The sequence below is a fragment of the Leptonotus elevatus genome, chromosome 15, assembly GCF_054856555.1.
Source record: "Leptonotus elevatus isolate MCC_2025b chromosome 15, RoL_Lele_1.0, whole genome shotgun sequence".
NCBI lineage: Eukaryota > Metazoa > Chordata > Actinopteri > Syngnathiformes > Syngnathidae > Leptonotus > Leptonotus elevatus.
In genome coordinates this window covers 8,695,857-8,713,738 of record NC_141253.1, presented here as the reverse complement: position 1 = coordinate 8,713,738, position 17,882 = coordinate 8,695,857, and the positions used below count along the sequence as shown (strand labels likewise).

Below are 17,882 nucleotides of genomic sequence, written 5' to 3'. Positions count from 1 at the left end.
GTCGGGGCTGGATGTGGAGGTGTGTGGGGGAAGATCGGGTTTAAATCAATATTTTTATAAATTTTCTTTTTTAAATAAACCTAAGGTACACCGATTTTGCCCCCCCCCCCAAAAAATTATATAATTATTATTATTTTTCTTCTATGCAACATCTCAAAACAGTGGAAGTAAACAAGCCAGAGAGGGATCGTTCTGGTGGAAGCTAACATAAAGCTAGTGGCATGTAGTAACGTTAATGTCTGCAGTAATTCATTAAAATATGGAAAGCGTAGACAGTGCAGCAGCGACTTGCAATGTGTGTAAATTGAGCATTTGGCATGGCGGCGTTTTAAAACCACTCATTTGATACGCCACCTGAAAAAAAGGATTTCAATGCTTTATGCAAAACCACTCCACTAACCATATAAAAGGATAGTTAGTTTCGTTAAAATAAACAAAAAACTATCAGCAGGTCCTCCAAAATTGTTCAAAAGAATCTGATCTGGACATCCCTGCCTTTAATCTTTCTTTGATAAGACCGTACGCTGTGCACGTAACACCGTTAGTGCGGAATGTCTTTCCATGCCTCTCTGTCCAGCAGTTGCCTCATATGACCATGAAGAAATGGTTCAATTTGTATTACTGTGCATTTAGTTAAGTACTTTTGTCAATTAATATGTACTTTACACTGCATCAGTCATCTGTCAATACAAATAACAGCACACATCTATTCCCTTTTGTACGTTTAAGTGTATATTCTGATTCAATTGCGACACAATCTCGACCTTACGAAGCCAAGATTTAAATCCATTATTTATATAAGACAATGTTTCCATTTCTCATAAACAAAGTGACACCTTTAAACAGTCTGGAGGAGGTTAAATTGTCAAAGTCATTTATTGGTGTTCCCTTCTTCTCAACTATCTTTAACCTGCAGGTCAGAATAGGTCAATTAACTTACCTGCTGAAGTCAGCTTTTTAATCTGAGTTAAATAAATCCCGGGAGAGAGAAAAACGTTTGCCCTTGTGATTATTGAATCTTGCAGAATACAGATAAGACACATAGCTCAACACGCCTTAAATTGTACATACTGTACATCTTTGCTTTAGCTTGCTCATTTCTGTTTTAATCAGCTTTAAAATCGGCTGCAAATTCTCCCCAGAAGAGAGAATCTTTGCATAATCAGCAAACAAGATGAACTTCCACCATTTTGCTAATTTACATATGTTATTGATGTACAATTTAAATCATTTTGGCCCTAATATTGACCCCTGCGGTTCCCCAACATGTAATGTCCCTGTATTCAGATTCATGGTCACCTATTTGCACAAACTATTGCCCGTTTCTTACATAGCTCTATCCAGATCACGATGACCTTGCAGTGAATGAGAGGTATGGAGGACACATGGTTTTTCAGGTAGACGTGATTATCGAATAATGCTGGGCAAAGTGCACATACTTTGCTCTAACTTCTACTTCTGTGAGACAATGAAATGTATTATTCAACAAAAAGGCGCCGTCACGGATTGAAGTTGATTACATGCTTCTTGTAGGACGTGTTTCTTTGCTCTGACATTCTATCCTATCCATCTTCCCTCCACATAAGTGCTTGTATGAAATTCAATCTCATCTATCAAGAGTGAAATGGGAGTCATTCTGGCTCTCTTCCTCCTGGGCTGCTCTAATAGCCTACAAGCCCCTCATTTGGTCACTAGGCTGCCGGTGAACTCTTGTACTTTATAGACTACAGAGGAGACAACACCCCTCTATATCACAAACTTTGGTTTCCAGGAAGAAAAAAACCCCACTTCATTTATATTTTGTCAAAACTTTTTTTATATATATGTTTTTGTTGCAGGAATAGCACCTTGTTGTGAATGTCGCACCTTTACAGATAAACGTAAATTATTATTATCGTTTCTTTCTTGCATCATTCGGGACTCAGGTCCCCGCTTTTGCTTGAACCTAAACTTCCTGCCAAGTCACACATCGTGCAGTCTGACACATTTCTTATCATCTTCAAGGTCAAACCCTCCTGAAAGAAGTCAGCCACTCATTGTGGTTGGGATGAACTCCATCAGACTAAAATAAGTAGAATAAGCTGTTACAGATTCCATATAAATATTTCTGTACATTCTTCCATAACAATTGAGCATGATGACAAATGAATAAATGATACATAACGACATAATGTTCTAATTCCGACCTTTTTTTTTAATGGGGGCAGTTATCGAACCGGCGCCATAATCACATTTCCAGTTTGAAAGCGCTACCAGTGAGGTAAAATTCTGGGCTGTTCATACAGCTCAGGTGAATGCTTAGGAGAGGTAAGTAAAATGCTGACTTATTTTTTTTATTTTAAAATACTTTTGTAATATAAAACAACAACAACATGCACACACACACAAAAAAAAAAACTAACTTTTTTCCCTACACAGTGAAAATTTGACTCTATTTAGAGTGGAAACAAATAGACTCAGTTTTAGAGTAAAATAAAGAGAGAGAGAGAGAGAGAGAGAGAGAGAGAGAGAGAGAGATAGTAAAATAAAGAATTCACTTAAGGGTGAAGGAACGAACTCACAACCTTCAGCTTAGGAGACAGCCGATCTACTCCCTGAGCCACGCAGCTCCTTAGCATATCACTCATGTCAGCTGGAATCTTTCTAACTCAAAGAGACCAAAAACAATGTATTTGGTCTCTTTGAGATAAGCAAACAGGAGGACTTAGCTCAGGTGGTAGTGTGGCAGTCTCCCAAGCTGAAGGTTGTGAGTTTGTTCCTCAACCCTTGAGTGATTTTTATTTATTTGTTTCCAATTCTTTATTTGACTCTCTTCCTTCTCTAAAACAGAGTCTATTTGGTCCCTATCTAAATAGAGTCAAATTTATGCTACATAATGTATTGCCTTGGAAGCAGTCGACGGTCTACCAGTTATGGTAACAGCACGGTGCAATATGCTTCACATTTGTCGTACATGTATTCATAAAAATTTTTTTTTAAAAAGGATGTAAGAAAGTGGACATGTCCGGGCAAAAGAGGACATTTGGTCCCGCTAAAGTAAAAATAGTTTGATGGTTTAAAATGACTGACAACGCTGAGTTCCACCCATACTCCGTTGTACTGTAAATTAGAATCCCACCATTGGACTTTTGTTGGGCTAATCAACATTTATGACAATAAACAGCTTCAAGCAAGAATACTTTGCATCTCATTTGTTATTGTTAGCTATCGTGCAATCTAAACACCGTGTCATGTCTCTGTTTTTAGTTTGTTGTTTTGTGTTTCATTACCTGTGTGAGTGTTAGTGGGCGGCGCCTCCTGTGGCGCACACCTGTCATGATTTGACAATCAGCTGCTTTTTAGGTGCAGCTGCTTGCGGCAAGAGCAAATGTCAAACTATTCACTTCCTGAATTCAGTGCCCCTCCTTCATTTCCTGTCTTTCATGATTGGACAAACTGATTAATCCAGGTGTGTCTGGCCACTGTCATCATGGTTACTGAGGTCAGGCACACCTGCATCCTGCGATTTTTCTGTATGTGGCTTTATGGAAAAGAGACAATAGAGACGCCTGCCAGTCATCAGTCTCTTTGTCCTCAAGGAAATACAAGTTATAAGCTTTTGCTCTGACTTAAAGGTCACGCTTTAAAAAAATGATATATCTGCTGTACTATTTGGGTGCATTGTATTTTCACAACAACATCAGCTGTCCTCCTAATAATTTATTTACCCAATAAATCGGCCTTTGTATGTTCTACATGATATAATTCCATGCATCAACATTTTTATTTTGAAATAATCTCCCTATTTGTCCATTTTATGTGTAATGTGTGTAGCAGGAATGATATCATCTCAGAAGTTAGACAACGTGTATATTCTCCGCACTGCGCAGACAGGTGAGACGATGGCGGAGCAAACAGAACCTTGTCATTTTCAGGTTAACTTCTGAATATTAAATAGGACCTCTGTGTTTGCCCCCTACCCCATGCAAAGTCTATTTTGACACAAATGGGTCAGTGCCTCGCTTTGATACCTTCGTTTGTTCGAGTTCAGTTTCCTGACGGTTTGTCACCTCTCAAGCGTGACATCCTTAAGCCTTTCGATGCTGAAGTGACAGCAAGTTTGTGTTACTCAGCTACTGCAGGAATTGCTCCAAAACAGCTATTTACCACAGATCCATTTGCAATTTGGCTATGCCGTAAATCAAAGAACAATGTGCCACTAAAGTACAAAATATGGTGATTGGTGGGTGAATTAAAACGGTTGCGTTCAAGAACCTGGAGAAAAAAAGTAGTTGAATAATATTGAGCACTTGATTTTGTCCTGTTGCTGGAATTGTGTATGTCAAATCTCATTGAATTGATATGATTTTGGATGATCAAACTAAAAGACAAAAAAAAAATGTGATACAGTTTGTGTTATTTGAATGCACTATTTCCACCTGCCAAACGTGAGTGCCAGAAGTATTGTTTTGATCGCAAAAACTGCACAGCTGATATGTAAACATGGATGGTGTCATTCTAAAGATCTGAATAGCTGAAGTGCTATCAGGCTGTATTTTTAGCTGAAAATTACAATTAAATATCAACCCTTTATTAGGATTTAGTGTCTCACAGACCTTTTTTTTTTTTTAAGAGCTCAGTATTGTTCATTCGGTTCATTCATCATTGCTCTCCTTTTCTTTTTCTTTTCTTTTTCTCTTACAGACCTGATTTATGCACATGCGCTATTTGCAGAGCACTGATCATCCGGTTTACAAACTGAATACGAATCGAGAGATATGTCATATCATTAAAGGGGAAGTCAACATTAAACATTTCTTGACAATAATATGTTATATGTGACCTCACTAGTCTAAACATGACATTCTGATTAATACTATATGTGGAATATGTTTTATGAAGTCAAATCTAGCCATTTTTATCCATCTCAGGGGGCGGCCATTTTGCCACTTGCTGTTCGACTGAAGATGACATCAATGTTGCTCAGGGCTCAGGCAACGACCAATCACAGCTTACCTGTTTTCTGAAGCTGCTCCATAACTCATATTCCACAAATGTAGTATTAATCAGAATGTCATGTTTGGACTAATGGGACTGCATAGAACATATTATTGTCCCCCAAAAAAATGGGTTGACTTCCCCTTTCCAGACATGGGATTGAGAATGATGAAAGACTAAACAATTTAAACCACGGGTTTGCAAAGTAAAATGGGAAAGGACAAAAGTGTAATTGAATTAAAAAATTGCAGTACTCACACAACAAAGACACACCGGCTCCAGAACTAATAGATACAATGCTCCAAATCATCATAATTGAGCTTTTAAAAAGTGACACTGTTGGCACTCGAGTTATCTAAAATCAACATTTAGAAAAGATTTGAGAGGACATCTTCGATCTTTCTCAAACTTGACATGTGTTCTCCTCCCCATCCCAGATGCATCTGAATGATTTACAGGCCTCAAGTTATAAAAAGATCTAAAGGAGGGAAGAAAGATAGGACCGCTCCTTAAGGCTGATAGATTGTGACGTATCCTAACTTGGGAATGTTATTTTCAAAGCTGCAATTCAGAATATTTCGTTTACTCCGACACTGGATCGACACTTTCCTGAGAAATAAATACTGTTGTTGAAAATAGGCTTGTCTTTTTCTCTGACAAACCTTCGTGAGAAGGTAAAGTACAAGTGATAGAGGGGGGAGGTTCAATACTCATTCAGCCTCTTGAGTCCTGTCAGCAATTGATGGCAACGGTGCTTTCAGGAGAAGCTTGGTTTGATTAAATATTGATAAATTAAAAAGGGAGGTGAGACCAAAGAACTCTTCAAATCCCTCTCATTTATTTTTTTGATCCTCTAACAGATATTTTTCTACTCTCCACACTCTCCCATTGGAGCAGTACCAGAGCTTGTGTATTATGATGATTTTTATTTTTATTTTCATTAGGTAGTTGCAGTATATAATACAATCCCATAAGACATACTAATGGGTATGTCACTGCCAATATCATAACGGGGAAGTTACAACTCCTATAACCAAATAGTTTACAGTCAGAATATTGACACAGAAATTCATTTATTTTTATTTTTTATTTATTTTTATTTTTATTTTTTATTTATTTATTTTTTATTTTTATTTTTTTTATTAAAGAGCTCAGTATTGTTCATTCGGAAATGTCATCATCATTGCTCTTTATTTTTTATTTTTTATTTTTTTTGTGTGTGGGTGAGTATGTGTATTTGCGTGCGTGCGTGTGTGCGTGTGTGCGTGCGTGCGTGCGTGTATTTGTTAGCTCACCAAAAACCTATTAGAAAAATTCTTATACCGTTCACCGTTAAGATTTCATATCGTCAAATGGTCAAATAAATATTATAACCAGGCAAACATTTTTTTGATTATTTTCATCTGAAACATACATACTCAGATTAAAATCAAATTATAAAGGGTCCGTTGTCATGACGGCAACATTACTTAAAATGTAAGTCAAAATGCAGCATAGTCAATATATCATAAAAATATGCTAACAGTATTATGCTAATTAGTTCTATGAAAACCCCTTCTGTAACATACAAGCAAATCCGTAACGACATTAAAATTGAGCGTGCCGTTGTGTGCCTTGTGTCGACATATTTATACTCTGTGTTGTAATCCTGTGCAATCCTGTGCAATCCTGTGTAACTTGACATCGATCTGATCGACTGGAATCGGGATCGGCTGTAATGTTTTAACTTGCCCAATCGGTCAATGATGTCATATAAGCCAAATAAGACAATATATGTTATATTTAATGTTTATCAGCGTTTTTTTATATTGCCCCGCCCCCGCCCCGCTTCCCAATCAATCAATCCTATGAAAAACAGTTTGGTGGTAACTAAGCGTTTTTGTGCCGTGTGATGATAATCTTCTTGCGAGTTAATTGCGTTTGTAAACTTGAATTGCAATATATTGGGGGCGTTGTAACATGTCTACTTTTCATGCCATACCCTACACAAAGCACAATTGAGCATGCATCTCTGTCAAATGGATTTAAAAAATCTGCAATTTTGCTTAGGGGCATAGTGGGCTCTGGTACTCCGGCTCTATGGTCATGACTCCTTTCCCAAAGCTGTTGGATGTCACTGGTATGTGCTGATTAGAATCCCAACCAGCGCTTCCTTTCATTCCTTGCCTGAGAGGGAGGGGGGGGGGCTTTTTTTTCTTCTTTTTTTTTAATGTAATCCCCACAAAGCTGAGCTTTTCATGGGAAAGAATCCGCCCCCTTTGGCCACAGAAGTGACCCACGGACCAGGGAAGCGGAGACCTGGAACTAATTACACTAATGAGTTGAGTCAGAACCTTCCAGTGAATGAGTAAGTGGAATCATTCCCGAACATTTCAAACATGCAGTTATACGTTCTGTTCAACATGAAGAGTTTAATGAATTGAATTGAAGATAATTCTACATTGTTCACTCATCAGATTCACACATACAAAAAAAGTATAATTACAGCTGAACCTCCAAAATCGAGTACAATCTGTTCCGTGACGCTGGTTGACATCCATGCTCCCATTTCAAAACTCTCCGCATCAGGGGGGGAAATGGGGGCTGATTAATAAGATGGTACAACAACAAACGCAAATCTGTTGTGTATTTTTATTAAATTGTTTTAATTTTATACCTGTTCTAAATATACAATAAAATGCACAATAAAATATTTTATGTTTTCATACTTTTGTTAACATAGTAGATTTTGATACAGTAATTTCATAATAATTCATAAAACTGAGTTCAAATTAAAAAGATGCACGGCACTGTAAAAAAACAAGTGTGATACTGATTAGTGTTGAGGTCATTTTTCTGCTAATTATAATTGCATACATGCATTTGTAAGACATTGGTGATAGCTCAGTGCATTTTCTTTTCAGAGCTATCTAATCTTTAATATGAAGTAACTTGTGAAATTCTTCACATTTCTTAAATTGTAAAATACAACTTGACCCCAGACTCCACAAATATATGTATTATTACTACATTTATTACTGCTAAATTTTGAATTGGAGGTGTCTGCTGTGTTGCGACTGGAATCCGTCCAGTACAGACTTTCCAAGTAATTGGCGGTCAGTAATTTAAAAAAAAAATGGTGGCGTTAAAGGAACTTTAAATTAACTCAAAATAAATGTACTCATTTTGACATGCCTAATTTTATGTACCTGTACTAGCTACACAAACACCAAAAAAAAGGGTAACGACAACGCTCACCATGGTAACGCGCGTCAACACAAAAACCGGGGTGCTATATTTTGTTGATACTGTAAGAATAAATGTAAAAAAATAAAGTAACTATATTAATAGCATCCTCCTAAAACGTGCCAACATAAGATACCACTGGGTCCGTCAATAACTCACCATAACACTAACCAAGAGACGCTCGCTGCATATTGCGCAGAGCGGGCCTCATGCGTGAGAATCACCTGTCGCCATAAATCCATATTTCAAGTAGGTCTCCTGCCATTGTCAGTGAATGCACCTTCCACTTCCTTCTTGGCGTTGTCTCATCACTGAGCCTTTAACCCCGTTGCAAAGAAGCTTTCCAAACACATCTGTTTTTGTACTCATTTTGCTAGCTTGTGGTTTTAGTATCAGCACTTCGCGACCGAGATTATTAGCATCTTGACGTGCTTCAAGAGTCCGTCAGGCATTTGTAACAAAGAGAATCCAGTCACTTTTCAAACATTGAACTCATTCACTGCCATTGACGGCTAAAGACGTCAAAAAATCATTTGAACTCTTTCTATTAGATAAAAAAAAAAAATCCCACTTTTGTTAACAAGAGTATGAAAACCTAGATTTTTTTTAAAATAGAAATACAGATACCTCCCTGGGGAGGTGTTCCGGGCATGTCCTACCGGCGGGAGGCCCCGGGGACGACCCAGGACACGCTGGAGAGACTACGTCTCACGGCTGGCTTGGGAACGCCTTGGGATCCCGTCGGAGGAGCTGGCTGAAGTGGCTGGGGAGAGGGAAGTCTGGGCTTCCCTGCTAAAGCTGCTGCCCCTGCGACCCGACCCCGGCTAAGCGGAATTGAAGACGGAACGGAACGGAAATACAGATATAAAAAGTGTGATTAATCGTGAGTTAACTATTGAAGTCATGCGATTAATTACAGTTAAAAAATTGTAATCGCCTGACGTGACTTAAAGATTATTAAAAATTCGGGGCGTCAGGTGATTTTTTTTTTTTAATCGTAATTAATCGCATGACTTCACTAGTTAACTTACAATTAATCACACATTTTATATCTGTTCTAAATGTACAATGTACAATAAAAAAAACATAGGTTTTCATACTCTTGTTAACGAAAGTATAATTTTTTTTAAATTAATAGTATAATAAATAGTTTTAATGAATTTTTTAGGTCTATAGCCGTCAATGGCAGTGAATGAGTGAATAATAAATAAAAGGTGGATTGGTGTTTGGGGACCAGTGGTCTAGCCGATACAGTATTTTCTATGAATCCAGAAAAGAAGTTCAGGTATTGTTTTTGGAACCTAGCTTAAAAATTTGTAGCTCACAGGATTCCCTTTAAGCTGCGGCTGGGCCAATTGCAGAAAAAAAAACTGTGTTATACATTTCCTTGTATTCACAAAGCAAAACAAAAAAGCCAAAAAAAAAGTGACACGTGTTGAGCTCAGTGCTCAGAGTTGAAGTCACGTGCATGATGCCACGCACGATAAAAGGTTTGAACTTCCATATTTTGCTTGATTTTTAAGGAACACTACAGTTCGACCTACCAAAACATACACTTCTTTGAGACAGCAACTGAAATAAAACCCAAGAATGGCTGAGGAATTTAAATCTCAATGCATACTTAGTCCAAAAGACATCACATTGGCATTCAGGCACTGCCAGAGCCAAGCAGGCTTGTGTGCCAGCTCGCAGAGAGTCGGACAATAAACTGCAGCGAAGGGATCTGTCACACGCTGAGGCAGGACTTGAAATTGGCTCGTTTGTGCATCAATGTGGGCAACAAGATAACAATAACAGTGTTGAGAAGGAAGACTGATGGCAAAAAAAAAATTGTAAAGAAGGGCTGCAGAATCCACTCAAACAATCCAACTCTATGGGTGTGACATGTAATCACAGTGGGTGCAAAGCCAAACTATCCACACCCAAGTGCATGCTGACCTAAATATGTTTAGAGTCTTCTTGCTCTCTATGAACCAAAGTAGAGGTAAAAGGTACACTGCCTCAAAACTTGCCTTTTACAACTAAGGAATCTGCATGGACACTTTTTTTTGGTCCTAAAAATGTACAGTTTGAGAATTGACCTTCCTGATGTAAATAATAAATAAATAAATAAATGGAGCACCAACTGCCAGATCCTCGACAAAATGACTCTCCGGAGCACAACTAGCACCCTGCACGACAATTTGTTATGTAACATAATTCAAAAAGGTGTGTGTATGTGTGTGTGTGTGTGTGATCTTGAGCAGCCCGACCCGACTCACCGTTAAGGAGAAAAAAAAAATGACGTTCAAAAAGGGACTTGATCACTCCTGTGCCCTCAAACTGGGCCGTTCAGCATGGCAGGACTTTGGCTCGGATGAAGTCTGCGTGCCTCCGCGGGATATATGACAGCTGTCGTTTGTTTTGTTTTTAATTATTATTATTCCTTCGTCTCCCACCCCCGACAGAAGATAAGCAGCTTCTCTCGCCTCGCAGGGGGACAGACACTCGGCTTGGAGTAGCGATGGACAGCTCCGGTGCTGAAAAGGACTTCGCCTCCTTCCGTGGGCTGCTCCGCCAGTGCGTGTGAGCGGCCACGCAGCGCGCCGCCGCTCGCGTCAAGAGGAGAGACCTTGGCGCTGCTGACTCACAGGCAGCCAATCATGTTCCATCTCCGGATTTATAAGCATCGCAGCATCCGGAGCCACCTCCCCAAAGCCCGCTCTCCCTCCCTCCCTCCCTCCCTCCCTCCCTCGACCTCAGTGAGACAGTCAAGCGACCACTGAGGTTAATAAAGTTGCGGGACGCCCTGATTGGACCGGAGCGCGCGACTGCGACAAACTAATGACGTTAGGGAAGATGCGTCCTCAGCAGCCAATTAACTCTGATCACATTCAGAGCGTGACGGGTCAGACTGTGACTTTCACTTTCATACTTCTTCGCTTTACTCGTTTTTAGGCTTCTTTTTTTTTTTTTTTTATCAGAACGGGGAACTGAGGTGCGTTCCTTTTTGCACATTATGTGCAAAGTCAAGTCAAAAGTAAAAAAGTAAGTTACATTTTTATTTGGATTTAGTCCATTTTTATGTTTGTAACCGTAATAGTGTACATCAGCAGGCCGGACCTACACTTTAAAAAATGATTGGTTTAAAAACATAAAAAAATAAAAAAATTAAAAATACCAATCTCGTAGGTTAAGCTCATATTGGCTTGATTAACCAACAAATTGGTCAGACATTGACCATTTCGGGTGGTTACGGGAATACCAATTTTATTGGTTAGCTAAACAACCAATTAAATTGGTTACAATTAAAAGTAAGTCTAAAATATTAATTGGAAATATATTTATTGTATCAATTGATTGTATTCTAAATGTATTTGTTAATTATTATGAGTGATTACATTATTTACTATAGTGTTTAAAAATGGAAATTTGTATTTAGATAGATCACAAGACCAGTTCAGTGACCTAGTGGTAGAGAGTCTGCCCTGAAACTGAGAGGTTGTTGGTTCAATCCCTGTCTGGGTTAATTCATTCCGAAGACTATGAAAATGGGACCCATTTCCCTCCCTGCTTGACACTCAGCGTTATGGGTTGGAATTGTGAGGTTTGATCATCAAATGATTCCTTGAACGCAGCCCTTGCTGCTGCTCACCGCTCCCTCAGGGGATGGGTCAAATCTGGAGAATGGATTTCGCCCCAGGTGTGGCAATCAGTGGTACTTTTATTCTGCGAATCCTGTGACCTGCGGGATTCCTGAAAAATTTGAATTTATCATTTATATTCCTACTATTTTGGGCCGTTTTTTGAAATAAGGCAAAACTTCAAATAAGCCGTCACGGTATTCCATGCTGAATGCAACAATGAAATCAAGCGATAATTTTTTTGTTTTCCTCACATCACGAGAACCTAATATTTTACAGGTGCCTTTCAATTTTACATGTGCCGGTTTGCTGTTCCTTTTCATGCTGCAAACGCGATGACTCAACTCATGACAACAACAGAGTTAGCATCCACACATTGATTTGGACAGCAGCTACTCCATCCCCTTCCCAGCCACTGCATGCTATGGTTTATGTATGAACAGCTACATGTACGGTGCCCCCACTGTGTCATTCCGAAGCTTGCTGGTTCAAATGGAGGCACCTTGAATTATTGATAAAGACGTAAGTGCACGCTGACCCGCCAAGTCTTGAGGTTCTTTCCTCCTTCCACAGCAGGATGGAGGGAGGAGGAAGAAATGGTCCATCGTGAACTCCGACCTTTGCTGATGACGCTAGTCCCCGCAGACGCATCAGAAACATGACGATGTATTTGTGCACACTGTGTTATGTGAGGTCAATTGCCTCCAAATGAAGAATAATGAGAAATGTAAAGCCAAGCTTGGAAAGAAGAACAAAAACAGCATCAGCCTTCATTCAGAGATATTTGAAGGCTATCACCGGAATAGTCGGTCACCATTAACGGGCTGTTCACAGCCCAGCTGCACGCGTAATAGCGTTCCCATGGACTTGGAGCGCTGCAATCATTGTCCTTTCAGCTCTGAATCACAAAGGGGTGGGACAAAAAATAAATAAAAAAAATAACCGTGCCTGATTGTTCTGTTCAATGAAGCAGCAATTGTACCTTTCACTTTGTATTCCGTTTTGCACGGCTTACTGTTCGGAAGTGACTGCCGATCAAACTATGTTTTTAAGTGCCGATGTCTAACTGGTAGCAACATGTCGATTAGCTTGCGCCACTCTGCTTCAGATTAGTCGTGATTGTTTACTAAGTATGACTAAAAAGCATAAGTAAACAAATCAAATGGGTCTTAAAATACAGAGTGCATTCTGGTCAATGGTATTTGGAAAACGAATCAGAGCATGAGAGAAAAAGAATACAAAGTAGCAGCCGTGTAATTGACTGGGAAAATGGGCTAAAACAACCTGCCATAGCCGCTAAAGCTCGCCGATTATTGACAAAGTTGGACACCGCTTATGGATGTCACATGCTGGGTACAAAGGTGTGAATTAACGGGATTTTGTTTACCACAAATTGCTGCTGCCAACCCGCCATAAAACAGAGCAGCCAATAAGCTGCCAAGGACAGCTTTCCTTTTTTAATGGAACACAAAATCATTCTGTGTGAATACAAAAAAAAGTGAATGTAGGGAGAACATTTCACATTTGTCAGGTTACTGAAGACTCTAAATTCCATATGAGTGAATGAGAATGTTTGTCTATATGGCTGACGACGAGTGCGGAGCCATAGAAAACTAAGTCTGGACACTCTCTGTCATTGGTTAATCAATGTCACATGATTTATGGACGCCATCCATTCCCAGTATTACCTTGTGCTAGCCTTGGACAGTTTCTGGCTTTTATTAAATAGATTTTGCTGATTTTTTTGACAAATTTGGGTTTAAATCTGTATGATATAGTTATAAATGCTTGTATCATATTAAGATGTGTTTCTCGTGCATTTAGATAAATAATACAGGGAAAGTAAGAATAACACACTTTGAAAACTAAAATCTTAAGTAAGATTTACCCTAATTGTGCTTATTTTGATTTGATAAGTTATTTTCACTTAAAATGAAATTGGCAGGCAAGATCATTGTGCTTATTTTAAGATACTTATTATTTAATTATCTTATTTGATCAAGCAGTCTTGGCATTGTGTGTTAACAGCCAGTTTTAAGTACTGTGAGGATTAAAACAAATATTTCCCAACATCAAAGGCCCTGAACTGGGATTTCACGGGTTTTCTTATTTAAAAATTTTGCATAATCTAGTCAAAAGATAGATGGAACAAAATTATATAAGAATGAAAACAGACGAGTGCAATATGGTTCATTTCGTTATATTTACGAAGCTCATTTTTCCTTCTTTCAGTACCAGCTCTAGTGCCTACCCTCAAACTTGAAGGTTGTGAAGTTCAATTCCTGGCTAGGTCATGACAAAGAAAACGGGACCTGTTACCTCCTTGCTTGACACTCAGGCTCTTATCCAAGTGTAAAAAAAAATAAAAATACTTATGCATTTTAAGAAAATAGTTGCATTTATTACAGCTTGAAAAAAGTCGACATTACTTGTCTTTAGTCTGAAAATACTGTTTTCAAGACCGCAGTAGTTGATATGGGCCTAGTATTATTTTCTCATTTTAAATAAAGCTAAATTTAAGTAACATTTTCTTGTTCTGTTGGCAGATCATTTTGCTTATTTGAAATAATAATTATATTTTTTTACTATATCTATATATTTTTTTTCTACAGTCCTTTTTGCAGTGCATCAACACGCAGTGCCATGTAACGCCTCAAATAACAATGCTAATGACACGTTGCATGATTTTTTATTTTTTTTACGGCTTTTCTATACATTGCCTTTGCTTCATTGCATCCAGATTTCAAATGCATGATTTTTATTTTGTTTCATACGTCATGTATCCTGCCTGTTTCTTCCTGTCGCCCACCGCAGCTTTAAGAACACAATTATCATATTTCACCCTAAAGACATCTTCGTTTCATTATGTTTTCTTATAAATTATTCATCATGTACAGTTCTTTGTGCAAAAAGGCTTAAACATATTACTGACATACTGTATACATCATTTTGAATGTACTGTACTGAATGTCTGTCTCATTGAAAACGATGTTATAACGCATGGCCCTGGCCCAACAAAATCGGCCATCGCGGCCAATGAGACAGATCAAACATCAGGTGGTTTTGTCCTCAAACGTATCTTTGAATCCCGTTGTTTCACATGAAAGGAGGCTAATTATGTTACTAGCATGGACTGAAGGGAACAATGTTATTTTTATTCTTTGAGAGTTGGGCACTGAGAGAGCATAATACACCTTTTCATGTTTATAAGGATAGATTTTATTGATCTTGGCCAAACACTGAGGTACTTTGTATTAATCAGGACTCACTCATTTAAATGTCAGTCTCATTAGGATTAACAGCACAACTGCAAACCATATATTAAATTAGCGTAAACAGTTCCTAAAAGTAAATCGAACTGATTCAGGGTTTTACAAGACATACATTTTTACAATGTTCTGCCTTTATGTTAAATTTCTGATATTTTTGGGCAATTTTGTGGAAATTTTATAGTTACTTTTTAAACATTTTTTTTTCTGCTTTTTACAAAAAATTTTATAGTTACTTATTGAATGTTTTCTTTTCTGCCTTTTTTTTTAATTAGCGCTCTGCCTTTTTTTTTTTTTTGTAATTCCAAAAATATTTTATTTTAATTTTCTGCCTTTCTTTTCTTTTTGGACATTTTAGGTTGCTTTTGGACATATTATTTTTTGCCTGTTTTATTAAATTCTCTGAAATTTTTTGCCAATTTCGTTGACATTTTATGGTAAATTTCTGATTTTCCTCTTCTTTTTGGGACATTTTATGGTCACTTTTTGGATATTTTTAGGTAATTAAAAAAAACGTGTTCATCTTTTTTTTTAGCAACTTTAAAAATTTGACTCTGACATTTTTGGGCATAGTTCATTATAATATTAAAAAATATAAATGATTAATTCATTTGAAGAATTTTTCATTTAAAAAATACAAATAAATATGTTCTTAAAAAAAACATAAATTTTCTACAAAATATTTTTTTTACAGTTACAGGAGAGGGACTAAAGAGCCACATGTGGTTCCAGAGTCGCAGGTTGCAAACTCATGACAGACCAAAGAATTATGCCTTTAAGGCAGGGGTGGGAGTTTGATATTTCTTGTATTAAAGGGATGAGATGTGGGGCATTGTGTTGAGGTTGCATCGTTCTCAAAATGTTGTCAGGAAATGACACTGGTATGTGATGCAGGAAGAAATGAAAGCAAGTAGGCATGGCAACAGTGACTAACGAACAGAGATAAGTCCAAGGCCATGTTCTCTGTACTGTTTTTTTTTCTATTCAGCTCTCATACTCTTGATTTAGTTTTAATCATCATTCATTTCTGCTTGTGTCTCATTTAAAAAAGGAATCAAAATTAGACACTTTGGCCTTTGATCAATCTTACGCCAACCCCCCCACAAAGATAGCATTTAATTGCAAAAATAATTTTAAGTTAAGTGATAACAAGGAGTCATGAGTGATACAATATTTGAATATTTTTTTATGGCAAGATTATGACCAAGGGGCCTATTGGTATTAATGGAACTCTTTGTTTGATGTCACATATTCATCAGAACTGAGAAAGCAACCAGATTTGCAACCAAATGTAGATTAGGAAATAGAAGAGTACACTTTTAAAAATAAAATAATCACCAAAACGTCAATGGTGAAAAGAAGGGAGATTTCAAGGTACGAGGAATGATACAGAAGTCCAGCTAATAACCTATACCTCATTTTGTAAAATCATTTGTTCATAACAAACCATCACATTTGTGGTCTGCTTAACATGTTAGAATGATTCAACTCAACTGAAATAGATGACAAATGATGAATGAACCATAATTTCGTTTTTTATTATTATCTGCCAAAACATGAGTCAGATATTGAATGTGTATCATCTCATCTTGTTTTCATTATCTTAAGATAAGCACATATCTGAATGAATTACAGCATGACAAACTGCTACACTAAAGTAAAAAAATAAATAAATAAATGTCTGTTGGAAACTTGGATTGGATTTATTCTCTGTATTTTCCATGTGCAAAAGCTCTACTCTAAGACACTTAAACATAATGACGAGCTTCCTTTGCTACATGCTCAACAAACATAGTGGACATGCTGTATTAAACACTTAATATAAAATATTATATACAAATAAAATAAAAAAATTCAAATTAGTTCAGAGGTATGACCTCCTATCATAAAAGTACAACATTTGGGTTTTGAATCATGAGAACTGGCAGCTCTTATGCTATGTTCACTATTAGCTTGAATGCTAGCATACTGAATTAGTAGGACTATACTGATTCATATATAAAAATTAAATTACAGCTTCCAATGGAAAGGCAAAAATCCGTTAGCATTTTGTCTCAATGCTAACTTATTTTAAAAAATATATAATAATTTTTTTGAAAAACAACATCAAAGTTCATATTTTATACACTTTATACAGTTGTTTTGATGTTTTTATTTTTTCTTAATGTTGCCAGCCAATCCAGGGTGAATCCGAAAAGCAATCATATTTACAGTAGGTCTGTACTGCATTATGACAAATTTGGTGACTGGCAATCCCATTTAATGGGGACAGTCCGATTTTGAGCCTATTTCGCCAGCCCCATTGTTTTGTTCTGCTTGTACGCAGGTCACGTCCCGGCATCACATTTTTTATTTATTATTTGTCCAGTCAGCAAGTCACTTGTTTGGGCCATGTGTATAATCAAACACCCAGTTATCATATTGATGCATACAACAAGCATCTAATTGAACCATGACTACTTCCTGCTTCTGTGTTTAAGCATCATGGAAAATTTAGTCCTACGAGCCTAATGCTGTGGTCGCCGATCAGACCCAACGCAAGCTGAGCTTTTCCAGTGGCATATTTCCAATGTTACAATTCGGGACTGGCGCAAGGTAAACGCCACAGGCAGCTTCCAATAGCTGCCGGGACTGAACAAAAATAGTTGGATATCGGGTAAATGGTAACAATTTATTGTATATGTGATTTTCAGGGAAACTGTAGTGTCCCGGTTTCACATTTTTAAAATCCAAGACACGATTGCAGCCCTCAAAATGAATCACATGAATTATTGAACTTGTCGTTGAA

At 37.6% G+C, this 17,882-nt stretch overlaps 1 protein-coding gene across 3 annotated transcripts in view; it reads right to left on the bottom strand.

The window, feature by feature from the left end:
- Window positions 1-10,884, bottom strand: part of phf24 (PHD finger protein 24) — a 28,284-nt gene extending 17,400 nt beyond the window's left edge. For all 3 annotated transcript variants that reach the window (XR_015097301.1, XM_086097412.1, XM_086097413.1), the window contains exon 1: window positions 10,464-10,884. The gene's annotated coding sequence lies outside the window, so the exon portion shown is untranslated. The remainder of the gene's footprint in view (window positions 1-10,463) is intronic.
- Between the last annotated feature and the right edge of the window lie 6,998 nt (window positions 10,885-17,882).